This window comes from Saccopteryx leptura, chromosome 8, assembly GCF_036850995.1.
Source record: "Saccopteryx leptura isolate mSacLep1 chromosome 8, mSacLep1_pri_phased_curated, whole genome shotgun sequence".
Lineage (NCBI taxonomy): Eukaryota > Metazoa > Chordata > Mammalia > Chiroptera > Emballonuridae > Saccopteryx > Saccopteryx leptura.
Genome location: NC_089510.1, coordinates 72,297,643 through 72,317,330, shown reverse-complemented (window position 1 = coordinate 72,317,330; position 19,688 = coordinate 72,297,643). Strand labels below are relative to the sequence as shown.

Genomic DNA, 19,688 nt, shown 5'->3' with positions numbered 1-19,688 from the left:
TCCATATTGGGCACTTTGAAACAAATACTTCCCAAGTATTTATCATAAGAAATTAAAAGTCCGAGTTACTTGTGAATACTATTAAGCAAACCTCTACAAATAATATCATTTTTTAAACCTATAGAAGCTCACATCAAGGTTAAGATAAGTTTGAAAATCACTGTGGCTTAAAAGGCAAAATGGCACTTTGGGCTTTTGTGTTCTAAGCAACATTTCATTTTAATTTATCCTTTTTTTCTAAAAATAGCAATGTTATTGACTCATTCTGAAAGAGTTTCCCCCACACACGGTGATTTTTTTTTTACTGTGGTAGGTAATAAAAAGGATTACAGGCCCCCAGAAGGATGAGATAGCATCAGTTTGTAATCCAGCCCATGGTTTCCTAGATACCGTATTGTCTATTCTGTTCCGCTATGTGAAAAATGTTGAATATCAACAATGGGTTTCAGTGCTGTATTGTTGAGTTTTGTATGAACTAATCTAGCTTCACTAAGAAAAAAAAAGAAAGAAGAAAAAAAAGGGGGGGGGGGAAGAACCACAGCTTTGGACAAAAGTCTATAGTCAGTGCATTTGAGACTCCCCTTGCACAAGGGCTGACTGTAGCCGGGGAAGACAGTTGACTCATTTGCTCTCTCCTTTCACACAGTCAGCTGGCCCTCTTCTCAGGTGTACATCACCTAACCTATTATCATTTCACCCGTTTTGATTCTCTGATGAGGAAAAGTCCCAGGACTTATCAGCTGGGACAGGCCTAATTTACAAGACAGCTCTGTTCAGTGTTTGGAAGGTAAGCTATTTGCACAACTTCTCTGCTGTAGTGTACTGGCCTAGCTCTAGAACTTTGAAGCATATCATTTATTTTTTAACTTTCACTTTTTCTTTTCTCTTCTTCTTTTGGAGAAAGAAAACCTGGCAGTTTTCTCCGGAAAAGTGGCCATCCATGGAATGAATGAAATGTTCCCTTTCTATTCCAGTAAGTAATTGACTTGTAACTAAAAATTGAACTGGCTGCTATGTCAACTGCAATGTGAGCTGCTGCTGACACAGGTGTTGCTTACTCTTCAGCCTGGAAAGAAAAGGGGCTTAACCTGTGATTAAATTTCTAGTCAATTGACCTCGACACGATAGTACATAATTCTCACTTGCGTACCAAATGGCCTGAGTTCTGATTTTGACCCTGATTCTGGCACCTGTGTTTTTAATGTTGGGTGTAACTAGAGCTGCTCTTTGGGATAGAAATAAAGTGGGTGGAGAACAGTTCTAAATAAACAGCGAATGATGGTCAGCCAACTACGTGTTTAATCCAGGGCTCGAAGTGTTCTGTTTCTTTAATGTATGAACTCTAAGTCCATGTAAATTATTTTTTAGACTTTCTTTTTACATATATGGATTCATGGACAACCATTTTATTACTAGAAATGCACAGCAAATCCAAACCTATGAATTACAAATAAGCAAAGGATGTGAGGATTATGATGCTAAGGGTTTTCAAATGCTGAACTTTGAATATGTCACTTATCATAAGCTTTCTAAATATGCCTTGCACTTTAATGATATGTTTTTAGCCCTTGCAATAAAAGAGCAGCATTGTTTTTCCTAGTTTCTGTAAATAAAGATTTTAACTTTAGCAAGAAGGTGCTATTTGAATTTTGGAGACAAACATGTATCTACTTCTTAAGAGCAAAACAAAAATCAATGACATCAAAAATCAGCATTTACACTTGAATCTATTTCCCATTTATTTTCTGTAAAATGGTTGCACACTAAGAATGGTCTGTAAGATGAGAGCAGCCAAGACTTGTTTTTCCTTCCTCACTTTCTTTTTAACCTGAGAGGCAGAAGAAAGTGCTGATGATGCTTGCTTCTCCCTGCTTTTAGTGCCAGGCTGTGACCAGCTCTCTGTGAAACCATTTCTGACCCTCTGCTTACAGTAGCGAGGCTGAATTTTTCCCCTTCCTTGCCCATCACTGTCAGTCAATTATAGGATTGAACTGAACCAGAAAATCTGGTACAGTCTGGTAATTAGTACAAAGGGTTTCCAGTCTAGTGTAAAGACAGAGATGCAAGAGCCCCAGCAGACACAGAAATCGTTTTGATTGGCCATGGACATTGCCTTTTAGTGCTGCTTGGTGACTTCCTAAAGATATTGCCTCCTACCCTACAGGTCTTCTCCTTCAAGTACATTATGGACCTTTTTTAAGGTCGTGTGTGTGTGTGTTTCTTTTTTTTTTTTAGATCCAACTTCTCTCATTTTTAGTCTGTCATTTTTGCTTATCAAACAGACACATTTTGACTTGCCCAACAAAGAACCAAGTTATCAACACTCACAGAAACTGACATTTTTAATTCAGGCTTCATTATGTCTTTGAATTATGACAGTGAAGTACAAAGACATTTTAAGAATTTTTTCATTATTTTTTTAATCCAGCATTGGGATGTTTATCTTCCTTTAGTATTCATATTTCCTTTTCTACCTGTATCATCAGTAATATATAATTAGCATTATCAAAACCATCAGCTATTATCCTTTATGACTTTTGACCTTTTTTTTTTTAATATGTCTCAAGCTAGCATTCTTTAAAAATAAGTAAAAACTCCATGGGAGATTTTAATGAAATTTTAAGGTTATAAAAACAATGAAATAATTTAAAATGTGAGTCTTTTAAACATCAACATTACATGACTAGCCAGGTAATGAATTATATGATAACTATAACAAGAAAGTACATTTTAGATAAAATATTTTGTGAATCAAACTTGCATTTGATGCTAAGCTCAATTTTATAGGTTATGTTTCATCATGCATTTTTAACCACTACTTTGGAATTCCTGGTTAATTATCTATGCTATTTTTGGATAAATTATTATTATTATTATTATTTAGTATTATTATTATTTTGCAGAAGCAAACATCTTCTTTGATTATAGATTACAATCACTCCTTAGACACACGTCAGATACAATGAAAACATTTGGTAGCATATCACTATAGCAAATGCCTGCCCCCAAAAGCTAGATACCGGTATATGTATATAGCTAAGGCACATTTAATTCTGACACCCTGTATGCACCAAACTACTAAAGCAACAGAGCCCAAAATAACAGAAGCAAAAGAAAGCACAAGGTTTTTCATTTCCAAGAATACTTTCTTTAGAATAGTCCACATCATGATTTTAGTTGTAAGACATGTATATTGTGAATCTTCTGAAGGACTCTTATTTACCCACATCTTAATGTAGCTTTAAATATATGTACTATCTTATGTACAATCTTAACAAAAGCAATTATGTTACCATGTCTGGTACTGATGTTTAGATGTCTGACTTTATTATTAAATTTTAAGAAGGTTAATGTTGCTTTGGTAACCCTGTCATGAGTAATGCATTTTCCCAGTAAACATGTCACAATTTTAAAGGCTGTTCAAGAAACAGTATTTCTGTTGTAATAGTTTTTTCATTCATTTTTCTATTGTTTTCTAACCATAATATAGTGTAAGGCTTTGAAAAGATTACACATGCTTATATAATCAACACTTTCTGTTCTTAGCAAAACCTTGCCCATTAAAAACTAAGAAGGTCTCAGAAAAATCATCAGGCAACTTTTCAGTCACCACATTTGCATTCAATTTTAATTCACCATCAAGTCTGTATCTTGAAATATGTCTATAAAATTACTAAGGGAAGAGTATGTTTTGGTAATATTTTTCTTCTTTTATTTTTTAATCTAAAATATATGTTGAGCAAAAGGTGCTTGACCCTTTGTATGGCAGTGTTCTCTGTTCTGTCACAGCTGAGAGCTGCGTGGTTCTGTGTTGTGTGACAAGGTTTCACAGGCTCTCTTGAGGATACAAATGTTCTTTTCTCCCTCAGTCTTACTCCTTGTGGCAGGAGTAAGACTTGGGAAGAATCCTAAAGATTATTTAGCCTCGTGATTTTCAAGTTGTGTTCCCTTGAGCTTTTAGGTCCTTTGGGGATACTCAGGAGCATTGGGGAGGGGAGGATAAGTGGTCTGTTACCTTCATGAGATGAGAGCATCTCTGCCATTATCTGCTTTGTCTATAGAGTTTCATATGAGATGAAAATCCCAAGCTGGAGGGAGAAAGTTTAAAAAACTGTTAACTGAGGCCATCTTATAAACAAGGAGAGCAGGGTTTACTGAAGGTTGGCACATGAGTCAGTGACAATGTCAACTGTGTAATCTGATCTCTTCTCTTGATCTTAAACTCACACTATTGAACTATAATAAACTTTCCCTACATTATTCACAGCTCTTTTTGTGTAATCATCCTAAACTATATTATTAAAAACACACACAAGTAAATCCATAGCCATAGGTTGCAAATCATTTTACTTACTGAAGATACATTATCTAGGTGGTAAATGTAAAAGTAACCTGTTGTTGACAAAAACCAAGCCCTTTGTTTGGCAATGCCATTAAGTTGGGGTACATTATCACAGCCCTTAGGTAAAATATTGATTCAGCTATTATTTAGTAAAGTAATATTTTGGGAGAAATTTAAGCAATCTTAATTGTGGTGAAAAAAAATACATACCAAAATTACCATCTTAACTATTTTAAGTGAAAAGTTCAGCTGTGTTAATTATATTCACATTGTTGTGATTAGGGTGTTTATAATAGTCAAAAAATTAACTTGGACTTAAGTCTTAAAGAAAAAAAGAGAATATAGCTAATTAAGAGCTACTCTTCTTAGAAATGCTTTGTGAATACTATTCCCATAAGCTGTGCCATGTAAAAAAGTAAAATGGTCAGTAGCATTTGGAAATGTATGCTATATCTCTCTCTAGGAAATTCAAATAGAGGGAGCATAAGCAATATTAGCTGTTTCTGGCACTCAAAGCTTATCAGGCTATGTTTGCTTTGTTTTTCCTAATTTTAAAATGAGAGAAGAGAAAAAAAACAGAAGGAAAAAAGCAGAACATCAGTACAGAAGTTTAGAATCTGCTCTTTGAATAGAGATATCCCATGTTTTCTTGAGATGTACTTATGCATCAACAATTAGATCTATGATCAAATTCTCCACTAAACAAATGATAAACTTCTAATGTTTAGAAAGAGGAAATTAGAAAGGAAAGAAAAGAAGAAAAGAAAGCAACAGAGGAAAAAAGGAAGGAGGAAGAAGGAAGGGAAGAGGGAAGGAAAGAAAACAATGTTCCCTGGTCCTTCCTCCTGTTGTAACTCCTTAGCTATGTAAGAAGATTTCTTTCAAGTATCAGCTAAACACCTTGTTTGGTCATCTGTCAGCATGTCCTCATTGTCTTCCTAATTATTCGAAGTATGTCTCTCAATCAGATTCAACTCTTGGTCTTAACCATGGGTCCTACCTCTGTCAGGAAATATCTTTAGCTATGCAACTTTCTCTCCCAGGTGCTGACCTTTCTTTGCTGGGGTGTGAGCAGAAGTTGTCTCCTAAACAAAGGAAAAGATGGGCCCATGGGTGTAAACAGTGCATAATCTCCAGAGCTGTCCCATCCCTAGAATACCGACACAAAAATATTAGAAAATGTCTCAAGAGGATCCTGGTTTTCCTATTGGACAATTCCCTTATTGCTCATTTGAAGTGATGGAACTGAGTGACTTTTGAGGTAGTCACTTGAAAATAAATATTGTAGGTTACTGACCTTTGGTAACAAAGACTTGGGAGGAAGAAAAGATTGTAAAATTTTTTTATTATTATTAATTTTAATGGGATGACATTGATAAATCAGGGTACATATGTTCAGAGAAAACATCTCCAGGTTATTTTGACATTTGATTATGTTGCATACCCATCACCCAAAGTCAGATTGTCTTCTGTCACCTTCTATCTGATTTTCTTTGTGTCCCTCCCCTCCCCCCTGCCCCCCATAACCACCACCCTTTTGTTCATGTCTCTGAGTCTCATTTTTATGTCCCACCTATATATGGAATCATATAGTTCTTAGTTTTTTCTGATTTACTTATTTCACTCAGTATAATGTTATCAAGGTCCATCCATGTTGTTGTAAATGATCCGATGTCATCATTTCTTATGGCTGAGTAGTATTCCATAGTATATAAGTACCAAAGCTTTTTAATCCACTCATCCACTGATGGACACTTGGGCTGTTGCCGGATCTTCGCTATTGTGAACAATGCTGCCATAAACATGGGGTGCATTTCTCCTTTTGAAACAGTGCTATGGTGTTCTTGGGGTATATTCCTAAAATTTAAAAGAAGAAAAAATAGCTTATAACTAAGAGAAAAGGAAGGAAGAACCAGGCCAGCCATGGTCCTTAGCTGCATTTGCTCGCATCCTGTGCCCCAGGTGATTTGGGCCTGAGCTCAGCCCTCTGGGATGGTGTGCCTTCTGTTTACTCTCTCCCTCCTGCCCCTCCCTGCATTCCCTTTCATGTGAATAACATGGGATAAGATCATTCTGGGAATACTATAAGGACCTGGAAACAAATTTGGAATTTTTCAAGTCAAAATTAAGAGCTACGTTGGTTTGTTTTCTTCTTCTAGTCAGCTGGGAATCAATTTTCTAATTCATTCTCCTCTGTCATTTGCCTATTGATAATACGCTAGGCCATGCAATACTTGTCCCCTTTTATTCCTTTTAATTAACTTTTTAAATCAATTATGATTACTTGTATGGATTTCTGTTCTCTCTTCTCATTAAATTTGTTTGGCTTATTTTTTATTTACACAGCACTACCCACTGCTTTGAACTAACAATAACAAAAAATCTGCACTCTTCCCTTCTACCTCTTGAACTGGAGAAACAGTTAGCTAATAAGAGGCTAAATGAGCCTTAGAGTATAGAGAAGCTGGAATCCTTAAATTATTTAAATTGAAAAATGGCTGGTTTTACAATCAGAAAAACTCAAGTGGACCATAAGCCCTACTTGATTGTCCCCCCTTATCTGGATGATCTTGTAATGACAGCTGGAGTTATCTGCCATCAGCATCACTGTCCACAAAAGCTTCTCTGCTCTCTGCTCAACTCCCTAGCAGCCCTGGGGAGCTGGAGCTATTTCAGGGGAGAGGACCCTACAGGATTGAAAACTTTATTAAAATTCAAAGCTGTCTCTAGTGACATAAAAGCTCAGTAAAAAGTGACAGATCTAAGACCCCAGAGCCAGAAATTATCTGCAGAATAAAAAACTGAGATTTTATATACTGCCACCAATAGGCTAGGGGTCAGTGTAAAATAAAAAGCAATGTGAAATAAACAGCACATTCAAATAAAAGCAAGAGATGGAGGGAAAGGAAAATATATTGTTCAACATGAATAGTGCAGCCAACATTATGTATCAAACTAGCCCTGGCAGAATTCTGTCTCAGGAAACAGCCCTGTGGAATTTATTGTGGGATGTCAGTACACTTGTCAGCTTTGAAAGATTAGGGAAGTAGGCCTAAAACATTCATGATTTTCTTTTGGTAAGCAACTCATTCTTGAGCTATCATACATGACTTTTCTGAAACTCTTTGTTACTAACAGAATTAGTAATAAGATAGTAATAGAAATCTGCCTCACTGGTGGTGGCGCCGTGGATGGAGCATCGACCTGGGATGCTGAGGTTCCAGGGTCAAAGTCTCAAGGTCACCAGCTTGAGCATGGGCTCATCTGGTTAGAATGCAAAGTCACCTGTTTGAGTACGGGATCATCAACGTGATCCCAAGGTTGCTGGCTTGAGCAAGGGGTCACTGGCTTGGCTTGAGCCCCCCAGTTAAGGCACGTGTGAGACACAATCAATGAGCAACTAAAATGATGCAACTCTTGAGCTGATGCTTCTCATCTCTCTCCCTTCCTCCCCCTCCTCTCAAAAAAAATTATAGTACCTGTAAAAGGAATCCATCACACTTTGAATTAAAGTCTGAAAGTGGTCCTTCCCTTTTCTTGCCATACATCCATAAGGAATCTAATCTTCAAAGTATATTGTAGGTACATTTGCCCAACTTGATCCATTGTACTGTAAAATAACAAAAGAAGATCTTAAATTTATTTGACACTGTCCACTCAATTCAAAAGACTCCACATATATTACTCACTAATAAGTTGAAATGTTGAAATAAAAACTAAGGCACTAATGCTTAGAACAATTAAGTAATTTGTTATAAACAAGGGAAATTAAAAACAGGGTCCAGCCTGACCTGTGGTGGCGCAGTGGATAAAGCATCGACCTGGAAATGCTGAGGTCGCTGGTTCAAAACCCTGGGCTTGCCTGGTCAAGGCACATATGGGAGTTGATGCTTCCAGCTCCTCCCCCCCTTCTCTCTCTGTCTCTCCTCTTTCTCTCTCTCTCTGTCTCTCTCTCTCCTCTCTAAAATGAATAAATAAATAAAATAATGAAAAAGTTTTTAAAAAAAAAGAAAAGAGATGTCCTCTTTAAGAAAAAAAAAAAAAAAAACAGGGTCCAAGTTTGAGTATACTAAATTCTTCATAAAGCCCTCTTTATTTTGTATTTAAAATTCCTTACTAAAAAATTTTACTGTAATCACAGTACTCGTAAAAACCAAAATAATGTAGTCTCCTTTCACTGCTTTGAAAAAATTTCTCGGGAGAGATTTATTAACAATCTTATGACCACCATGGCAACTACTAACAACCACTTGCTGAGTGCTTACTGTCTGCCCAGCTCGTCGTCCCCTGCTCCAAACTTCATCTTCAAGCATCACTTTCCCTTCTGCTCAGGAACCTTGAAGAGGGGGAAAAAATAAAAATGTTTTTTTATTTTGCCCTAACTGGTAATTTCTCTTTTTACGCAACTAGCAAGTTTAGATAACAGATGAAAAAGCAAAATGAAGCACCCCATTTCTTCATCTTCAACAGAAGACATTAAAATTACTGGTCAGATCAGAATTATTCCAGATATAAGGAGAACCACCTCAAATATTTACTGCTATTGTTCTTATTTTCCCTAAAAAATATTGTGTTTATTCTTGACGTTTATAAACTGAATTTTTTGTGATGAACAAAGGTTGGCAGATATATTTGACTTTTTTTTTCTTCCATTTTCAGTTCAGAGATGGCTTAAGTTGTGATTTTATAAACAAGCTTCCTTCTCCAATGGAAGAAAACAAGGTCCTCTCTCTCCCCAAGAGAAACTGGGCACCTGAACTCAGAAGCCTCTCTGTCCAGCCCTGCTCTCATCCCCATCAGTATACACTACTGCACACCTGAGGCCCAGTGAGCAACTTTTTTGACTTGGGAAGCTGGTTCTTGCAAAACCCCAACCTTTCTTCCATGGGGACACTCACATCAAATGACAGTACCTATTGTAATTGTAGCCATGTTCTCCCATTCAAGACAGTGCATCCAAGGGCAAGTGAAGTGAAAACAACGTCATTACAGGAAAACCTTGAGTTTTGCTGGAATTAATTCTTAAAACGTTGTCTAAAAAACCCAGGACTTTATTATTTCACATTTCTTGTTATCACAGCTGATCATAACATGCCAGAGTCTCATGATATTGGGGTTGCACACTATCCAATTGGCAAAATTGGCAGCCCACCTGGGAGAGCTAATAAGTATCGATCATCCTTAGATCCTGGGAGCTAGCCCGAGATCTAAAAGGACAGAGTGAAGCAACACGGCCTCTCAAGAGCCTTTCAGCAAGTGCTCGGGCCCCCTCGTCCCGCTCTGCTTCTTTTAGCTCAGCGCCCCTCACTCCAGGTCAGCTCCACCGCCTCACATTTATGGGGCAGTTCTGGACAGTGTGTTTACATTTAGATTTTTTTTTCTTTTTTCCAAGAGAGAGGAGGGGAGATACAGAGACAGATTCCTGCATGCACCCCGACCAGGATCCATCCCGCAACCTAGATTCTCTGCCTATGTAGGACCCTGCTTGCAACCAAGCTGTTTTTAGCGCCTGAGGCAGAGCCATCCTCAGTGTTTAGAGACAACACGCTTAAATCAATCGAGCTGTGGTTGCAGGAGGGGGAGGGGGGAAGGGGGGAGAAACAGATGGTCGCTTCTTCTTTGTGCCCTGACTGGAAATAGAACCCAGGACATCCACGTTCCAGGCCAATGTTCCACTGAGCCAACCAGCCAGGGAATATTAAACTATAATTTAAATTAGCTTAAGATACCTACTAATAGCATGAAATCAATTTTATGCACCATGACTACATTTCTTCTTATTAATTGTATTAATGTCATATGTTAAGTTGTACTTTACATTGCAAACAAAATTATTTTTAAATTTTTTACTGTTTGAAGGTCAATTTTGATTCTCTGGAGATCTTTTTAAAAGGCCAATACTGAGACTATACCCCAGACAAGTTAAATCAGAACTGCCGAGAAGGGACCCCAGGAACCGGTGTTTCTCCAAGCTCCACAGGTGGTTCCCATGTGTAAGCAAGGTCAAGTATCACTGGTCTGAGGGAAGGAAAAGCATAGGAAAGGGAGATGAATATAAGGAGTATTAAGAAACTGCGGTCATGTAATTATAACTGCTGTTCTTTAGATTCATCAGCTTGGTCTTCTGAGAGTTGCCAACAATACTAGAAGTGAACATAGGACATTCCCAGACACCAGTCCTTCTCTGCCTCTCTCTACGCATCTGTCCTTGGAGCCTTCTATCCCTGAGAGCCAAGGACAAAAAGGAAGTGCTAACTTCTTCATGGCAGCAACATTTTCTTAAAATTCATTCAGTAAAACCTTCCTCTACTTCTCTCTCCTTAGAGGTAGGTAGAAGTAGAGTCCTAGGCCTACTGCAGACATCCCCAGAAAAGACACATTCAGCACAGAGTTTAAAAAATAATATAAAATGTTGCCTGGCCAGGCAGTGGCACAGTGGATAAAGTGTCGACTTGGGATGATGAGGACCCAGGTTCAAAACCCCAAGGTTGCCAGCTTGAGTGCAGGCTCACCAGCTTGAGCGTGGGGTCACCAGCTTAAGTGTGGGATCATAGATATGACCCCATGGTCACTGGCTTGAGCCCACAGGTTGCTGGTTTGAAGTCCAAAGTCGCTGGCTTGAACAAGGACTAACTGGCTCAGCTGGAGCCCCCCCCCCCCCTCCATCAAGGCACATATGAGAAGCAATCTATGAACAACTAAGGTGCCACAACTATGAGTTGATGATTCTCATCTCTCTCCCTTCTTGTCTATCTGTCCCTGTCTGTCCTCCCACCTTCTGTATCTCTCTCTCTCTTTCTCTCTAAAAAACATTTTTTAATAATGTGGAATGTTTACTGTGGGCAAGGTGCTAACTTAATCCTTACTACAACCCCATGAGGCAGGTGTATGTGCCTCCATTTTACAGATGGAGACACTGAGAAACAGAAACATAAGAAGGTTGCCAAAGGTCATGCAGCTAATGTGTGCCTGTGTCTGGACTTTTTACTCTAAGACAGATGGAAAACTGACCAGGGGTCACCCAGCTATTCATAGACAGCTGTCTGTGTCAAAAGAATCTTCCATTCTTTAAGTAGAGAATCAAATTAGTATGCTAATTGTGTTCTTTGCTAGTATGTATAAGCAAGCATTATACTTGCAGACATAGAAAAGAATCTTAGTATTCAGACACCATTATGGCATTTGTCCTCTTTTGAAACATTATCACTAGTTCTCATGACCAATTTAAGTCTTTTGGAGTTTCTTTGATTAAAAAAATTTTTTTTGAATAATTAAGAGAACTCAGCATAGGCATGTAAGCTCAAGCTTATACACAGAACCTTTGAAAACAGAGTATGACTCCTTACAACATTTCTGAAACTGGAGTAGCATTTGAATTCATGGTGGTAGAAAACAAAGAAAGAATCTACTTTGTATGTTCTTTCTATGAAGCCCTAGAGGGCAATAGTGAAACTGAGATTTGGCATCAACCCCAAATGGCTGGAGCCATCTGTTTCTTATTTTGTAAACTTTTCCTTAACCAGAAATTGCTAGCTATCTAAAGACACAGGTTGGGACCAGCCTACAACCAATTCGAAGAAAGCAGTTTATCTTTTATATACTCGTCAGGCATTGTCCTGTATTGACTGTGTGTTGGGCGCTGTTACTCTAACTATGTCATTTTTATCCCTTTCCCAACTTACTGGCACTCCTGTCCCTATTCCTTTCACATTCCCAATGGCCTCTACCCTCTGAGCCAAAACCTATTCTCCATCCTTCATTCATATAAAGGTAAACATGGTGGATAACAGCTAAAAAGAGCTTTGATTTCCAGGGTGATGTGCATTTTAACAGGGAGTAAATCCTCTCAGCTACAAAGGCAATGCTCTTGTGATATAATTACAGGCCGTGGGTCTCCGGAGACCGAAGAAGGCGGCTCCGATCTTGCCTCTCAGCGGCCGCCTACTGCTCTCCTGAGGTCAGGTCCCTGTCTTTTCATGTTTCGATCCCGAGTGGCTGTCACAGCGACCAGCATATTTGGCACTCAATAATGAAGGATCCTCTAGCCTGAGGAAAACAAATTACAACGATAAAGATGCCCTGACACAGATGAATAGAAGGATGCTGGAGTCGTTTTGAGCCAAAATGCCATGAGGCAAAGCCAGGTACAGCAATAAGAGAAAATAAACTAGTCCCGTAGTTGGAACACCTCTGGAAGCCAGTGAGAGACTTCTGGGAGTCCCAGTTAGCCCTAGGATCTACAGATCTGGCTTTCCTCAGCACCTCTGCTACATTTTAATTTGTTGCATTTGAGTTGCACTGAAACTGAGATAGAGACTAAATGAATCATTTAAAAATATATATTTATTGAGCTCCTACTATGAACTGGGAATACTGGTAGGCATAATATACTGTAGATAGCCAGTTCCTGCCCTCGTGAAACTAACATTCTCCTTCAAAAACCTGATGTGAAAGCATTTAATTGAAGTCATATAAAATACTGCAGAGGAAAATTGCCAGGTACTGAAATAATATTTTAACAGACCCCGTGACCTAAAAGGATAAGTAGGAGTCAGCCAGAGAATTCATAAAAGGAATTGACATTTCAAATAAACACCTTTAACATGTGATACCCAGAGCTAATCCTGAGAATTGTCTTGATTCCTTTTCTCAAGGTCTTCCGGACAAGCTGCCTGTTCAAGATTCTGAATTGGGACAAAAGAAAACATTGGCACAGAGAAAGAAATTTCCATAGCTGTGGCCCTCTTCATGAGGCACACACAGGGCACTGTGGTCTCATCCACTCCTGTTTCCCTGTGCTCCTGCCTACGTCATTAGCATGAACACTCCTTTCATATTTCCCATCAGTACACACTAGGCCAGCGGCTTTGTCCTGAAACCTTGGGCAAAAGAAAAGGAGTTAGGAGAAAAGGAATGAGTCCAGAAACTGCAAACCTCAGAGAGAGCCTGGTCTCTGTAAGAGATCCTATAACCATCCTGCCCACACGGTTTTTAATATGGAGTCAGTACTCTGTAAGTTTGCAGAAAAGATATTCCCATATTCATCCTGCTATTTTATATCACCTTCACATCATCATATTTTATATCACCTTCCCCTGACCCTCTTTTTTAGAAAATTGAATTCTTATTCCTAAAAACTCAGTTCTGGCATCTTACCCTCTTATACCCACCGACCCAATCTAAATTAGATATCCTGCCTTTGTGCTGCACTTTTATACTTATCTCAGCTAGCCTATGGGAACCGGTTTACTTATCTGATTCATCTACTTCTTAAGGAAGTAAGTTCCTTAAAGGGATGGCTCATGTTTTAGTCATTTTTGTATCCCTGGTCCTTAGCAGAATACTTTAAAAATACACTCAGTGGCCCTGGCCAGTTAGCTCAGTTGGTTAGAGCATTGTCCTGAAACAACAAGGTTGTGGGTTCAATCCCTGGTCAGGGAATATAAGGGAAGACTAATGAATGCACAATTAGGTGGAACAACAAATGAATGCTTCTCTCTCTCTCTCTCTCTCTCTCTCTCTCTTCCTTTCTCTGTCTCTAAACAAACAAACAAAAAAGCAATAATTATAAAAAACATTTATCTCTTTCTTTAATAAAATACACTGAATTAATTAATTCATGCATGATAGTTACCTTCCCTTCTTAGCCTCTGGAGAGATGTGGAAATTTAGATGTTTGCATATCTAATAAACAAGGTGGTTTTGTATGTAAGAAATTTTTGACCCATGCTAGTCAGATATCTTCTCTATTTATAGGTAAACCTGTTGTAAGTTACCTAAAGACTACTTTTTATAGTCTTCCTTTGGAAACATTTTAAGAAGTAAGTAGGCCAGTATACATAGTCCCACTGACCAATATATCAGTCAAGAACAGGATTGGTTTTGATGTTCAGTACTGAATAAGACATAACCATGTGCACATCTGATCTTTTAGTCAATGCATTTTAAATAGTGTTCATGTTTCATATTAGGAATGGCATCATTTCCAAGATAGAAGCAAGGTAAGAATAAACTATACCTCGAATAATATTTATCAAACACTCAAATATGTATTTAATGAAAAAAGGAAAGGATACATTAATAAAGGAGTAATTGGGCGTATGTATAAATATAGTACAATCCACAGGAATCATCAAGCCTTAGTTAAAATAAGGGATGTAGCACTGGCAAAATGACAAAACCATCAAACATAAAAAATAAAAGCTATTGGAAAATCGTATTTTCCAACCAAACAGTTTCCAAATATTATTCAGATAGTGGAAAAGAAGAATGTGCTTTAAAAAAAAAAGTACTACTCACCTGAAGGAGGCCGAAGTTTGATATATGAGAAAATATTAGAAACTAGAGAAATCCCCATACCATCCAGTTTTCTCCTCACAAACCGCCCCCACACACAAACCATCCTCACACATGCACATCATGGTTGTCTTGTCTACCTGCTTTCCTGAAATAACCTTGATTGGAAAAACAGAAAGTTAGAGACAATAGTAGAGTAAGAAAAAGTTCCTGTCAACTGAAATACTCCTTCCTTCTCTGCCTGTTATTCTTCAAGATAGGCATAATTGCCACTTCTTCTAAGAAAACCAATTTTTACCCACTATCAAAGGGCCCCTTCAAACTGCGCCCTTCCTCTGCACAATCACTACAGCTTAACTCTTTCCATCTCTTGCACCTGTTTCACTATCTTTTATTTTAATTGCCTATACCTGCCCTTCCTCTAGAATAGGAGCTTTGAAAGAGGGGTTGTGCCCTGGCCAGTTGTCTCAGTAGTAGAATGTTTGCCTGGTATGTGGAAGTCCCAGGGTTGATTCCCGGTCAGAGCCCCCAGGAGAAGAGCCCATCTGCTTCTCCAACCCTCCTCTCACTTCTCTCTCTCTCTCTCTCCCTTTCTTCTTCTTCTTCTTCTTCTTCTTCTTCTTCTTCTTCTTCTTCTTCTTCTTCTTCTTCTTCCTCTTCCCCCTTCCCCTCCTGCAGCCATGACTCTGCTGGAGTAATTTGACCGTCAGCATTGAGCATGGCTCCATAGCCTCCACCTCAGGTGCTAAGAAGAGCTCAGTTGTTGAGCAACAGAGCAACACCCCAGATGGGCAGAGCATCGCCCCCTAGTTGGCTTGCCAGGTGGATCATTGTTGGGGCGCATGTGGAAATCTGTCTCTGCCTCTCCTCCTCTCACTGAATAAAATATAAAGATAATTTTTTTTAAAATTTTTAAAAAGAAAGAGGGGTTGTATCTCATTTATCTTTATATTCCATTCTCTCTCTCTCTCTCTCTCTCTCTCTCTGCTTTCTCCATTTCTAACCCAAATCCAAGAAAATAAAAATGTTTGTTGGATGGCTGGAAAGGAAGAAGGAAATAAGAAAAAAAAAGAAGTTAATTCTTAAAGGAAAAAAAACACTTGTCTTTCTTCTTTTTTTATGTATGTATGTATGTATGTATGTATGTATTTATTTATTGAGAATCAGAGGCAGAGAGATAGGCTCCCACATGCACCCCAACTGGGATCCACCTGACAAGCCCCCTACAGGACCATGCACTGCCCATTTGGGGCTGCTGCTCTGTTGCTCAGCGATGGAGCTATTTTAGCCCCGGAGGTGAGGCCATGGTGCCATCCTTAGTGCCCAGGATGAACTTGCTTGAACCATTTGAGCCATGGCTGCAGGAGGCAAAGAGAGAGAGAGAAGGGAGGGGTGGAGAAGCAGATAGTGACTTCTCTTGTGTGCCTCACTGGGAATCAAACCCAGGACTTTCACACGCCAGCTGACGCTCTACTGCTGAGCCAAGCAGCCAGGGCCTTATCTTTTTTCTTCAAAAAGATTTTATCTTTCCAAAATCAAGGGACAGCCGTTCTTTCCTCCAAGGTGTTAGGGTATGTGCCCTTGAACACTTCGCTTTGGCAAAGAGCCCAAATTTCATCTCTAACCAGCTGAGTCGTTTTCAGTGTCTTTGTGGTTCATTCATGCTTTTCCCCCTTCATTGACACATTAACATTTCATGGTGAGTGGGTCCTGTTCAGCTAGCGGACCTGCTCAACCCCCACACCTCTAAGCTGTCCTCACTTCATTAGTTCCCAATTGCCTGCCTCTTGGGGAGTTCTGTCATTGTCACCTATAGCAAAAAGAGCTGTTCATTTGCTATTAAGTTTTGATAATTAAAAATGTGACATAAACTCAGAGAACGAGAGACCTCTGCTAGAGGCCATCTTCTGTTTTCTTTTTGAAAGCACTCCATTTGTTTTAAGAAATACAGATAATGAAGGAACTGAACAGATCTAATATCTGCTTAATTTGATATCTGGTCAAAATCTCTATTCTTTTCCCCTCAAATACTTATATGTCTCTTAACTCCAGGCCCTCTGTAATAGTGACTCCCAAAGAGTTTCTAGTTCGATTTTGTTTTGTAGGTCAGCAATTTGTACCTAACCTTAAAACTAGCAGATTAGTAATTAAAAACTAGCATCTCTGAAACATGGCATACAAGGGTTTCTGTTTATTGACTTCCAAAAGGGAATTAGACACACACACAAACACACACGCACATACACATTTGTTACAAGGTGAGCATTTCAGGATTTACTTGTGGGCCTTAAGTCCTTAGTAGGTGCTCAATAACTCCCTGCTGACACACTGATTAGTTTTAGTAACTCCCTGTTATTTCCAAAAAGACAGCATTTTCTAGACTTTTCTGATCAGCAGATGAAACATACGTTTTCTTAAAGCTGTGGAAATAGAATAATTCATATTGTGAGGTTATTTATTAGCAGCAGATTCTCATGCTGCTCTATGGAACTCTGATAATCACCTATTTCAGAAGCCATTAGCCTTCTGTGTGTTGTAAAGCACTCTTCACTGCAGCGGTTCTGTGCCTTTGTATTCAAGGGGGAGGAATGGTGTGTGCTGAAGGAACAGACCTCTGTTGACCAAGTAAGAAAGTCTTTGATGCACAAATAGTACATTAAACTGCTTTCGTTTGATAGTGTTGAAATTAAACAGTGTGTGGAATCCCTGCCCAGGTATGGCAACATATAAAACCTTTGAGAAATTGTACATTAATTCAAATGCTTACAGATACAAACGTATAAGAAAAATACATATTGCAAGATGGTAACAATTGAGGCTTAGGCACTTACAGGAGGACAGCAAGAGCTGGATTTAACTTATTGATTTTAGAACCACTGTTTTTAAAAAAAAAAAAAGAAAGAAAAAAGAGGCAAAATATTGCTTTTACTGTTTTCAGATAATAATGATGGTTGTTGCAAATTATAAAATTTAATTAGCTGTATAAATGCCAGAGGAACAAATAGTGTGCTATTGTCTTGATATCTTTCCAGAAATTAGTCTTTTAAAATAAATTTGCCATATTAATCATCTAAAAATATTTTTGATCACTGAATTAATAGTTTGCAGCCTGTTTTCAGGTGCTCATTGCCATAGGTGATTGCTTCTTAATTACTACATGGGCTCTTTCTATTCACTCATATTAATTCATGTTTTCTGGCATAGTCCCAAAAGGCAGCCTTGCCCTATATCTTCTAATTACTTCTATAATTGAATTTGCCCACTTTTTCTAACCTATTTTTTAAACTGACTGTGTTTGTGCATAGTTTATTGTGTCTTTCTTGTGTCAGTTCTCTGCAAGCAGAATGTACATTGATTCTTTCCTCGTTTCTCATTAATTTTCAAGAGCTTTGCTGCATGTCTGTTTTTTCAGTCTGTCAGACCTATTGCTAGACCAAAAAAAAAAAAAAAAGACTCTTATTATTAAAGGTTAGGTAAAATAGACTGAAGTTAATTAATTCATTAGTAACTCTGAGCCAATTACTGAAGCCTTCTCTTATTTATATACTTGTTAACAAGACAGAAATGAGAAAGGCCAATTACAGTCCCGTGTCCTTCAGAAGTTCAGCAAAACCAGAGCTTATATATTTACTGACACCCCGCCACAAAAAATCCATTTGTATATCAGATATGTGAAATTGCATTTAAAAATTGTTGGCTAATACTCCTATTCTATTTTATTCTATTAATAAATATTAAAGGTTTTCTGCCATCTAGATAGCTTTAATATGTCTAATATTATTAAAGTCTTCTAAACTTATCTCCAGGAGTACTTCTGAGCCTCAGAGCAATTACAAAACTAGAAGAAATTTGACTTATAAGCTGGTCTTCATTTATCTCTTTCTTCTAGGCTATTAAGTTTTTAATTCTTGGAATGAGATCATTGATTAGCAGATCTCACAAATGAGCACCTTTTAAAATATGTTCTACTTGATTTTTATTGAACATGCCAAAATCTTACACATGTGGAAAGGCAATTTTTTGTGCATTTTTTCTGTCACTAATACAGAAAATTATAACTATTTCATTCATATAAACTACACAATCCCTACTGCACTTGTTACTTCCTCTTCTCTGCCTCAGAAATATCATGTTAATTTAAAGGGGGTTGGAAGGAAAGGGGCCCACGATTGATCAGTTTTCTGTACCATACATTCTCTTCACATGCTGGTGTCAGCATGGGACCGACAAGTCAACAGAGTCGACTGACACTAATGTCTCAATAAATTGACTGGTTGTTTGAATTAAAACTAATCTGAGTTAGTTTAGATTTTGTTTTTACTTTTTTAATATGTGAACTTGAGTTTTTATAGTTAAGTGAGACCAAAATAATGTCAGGGTTACTGCTGCCTCGTTTTTTAATTTTTTCTAAGTCTCAAATGTATTAAAATTTAATCAAATACTTTATGAGATATTAATGACAACCACAGCATTGTCAAATGAGAAATAATCTCAGCAGACAATGAGTCCAGGGCCTGGTTTTGGAAGACCATGGAAAAGGAAAAATCTTTAAAATGTGTAGTGTACCTTTGCAGGAAGTCTTTCATAGCACCTCCACACTTCCGTACCCTCTGCTTGATGTGGTTTCGTTTAACTCTTTACTTTTTACCCTGAATTATAATAACTTATGTCTTTTTCCTGTTGATTTATTACCTAATTGAAGAGGTAACTGTATTGTATATGCCCTGTAGCCCCCGCATTTAGCACAATACCTCACAAAGAGTAGGTCCTCAATAAAAATATGTCCAAAGAATCAGGGATGAGGAGGCTATCATCTCTTTTTAACGTGTTTGGTGTTTAACTTCCTTCCCTGTCTAGGTTAGCTAAAGAATTTCATACTTGAAATCAGTTAATATATCTTAATTTTCTGTGATAACTGCAACAAATTTGTAACAAATATTCCATTATTAACTCATTATATAAGCTTCTCTGCTCCAAGATTAAAAATCTATACTAATTTTTCCTCCTTGAACTGTTTTTTATTCTTTTAATTATATATGACTTTTGTTAA

General features: G+C 38.0%; 1 long non-coding RNA gene across 6 annotated transcripts in view; it reads left to right on the top strand.

Moving 5' to 3' along the window:
* The first annotated feature begins 565 nt into the window (after positions 1-565).
* LOC136379855 (uncharacterized) overlaps positions 566-19,688 on the top strand; it is a 127,404-nt gene continuing 108,281 nt past the window's right edge. For 4 of the 6 annotated variants that reach the window (XR_010746808.1, XR_010746811.1, XR_010746812.1 and 1 more), the window contains exons 1-2: positions 568-787; positions 905-973. This is a non-coding gene — a long non-coding RNA (uncharacterized lncRNA). Of the gene's footprint in view, positions 788-900; positions 974-19,688 lie in introns of all 6 variants that reach the window. The other 2 variants (XR_010746809.1, XR_010746810.1) reach the window with 2 other exon arrangements.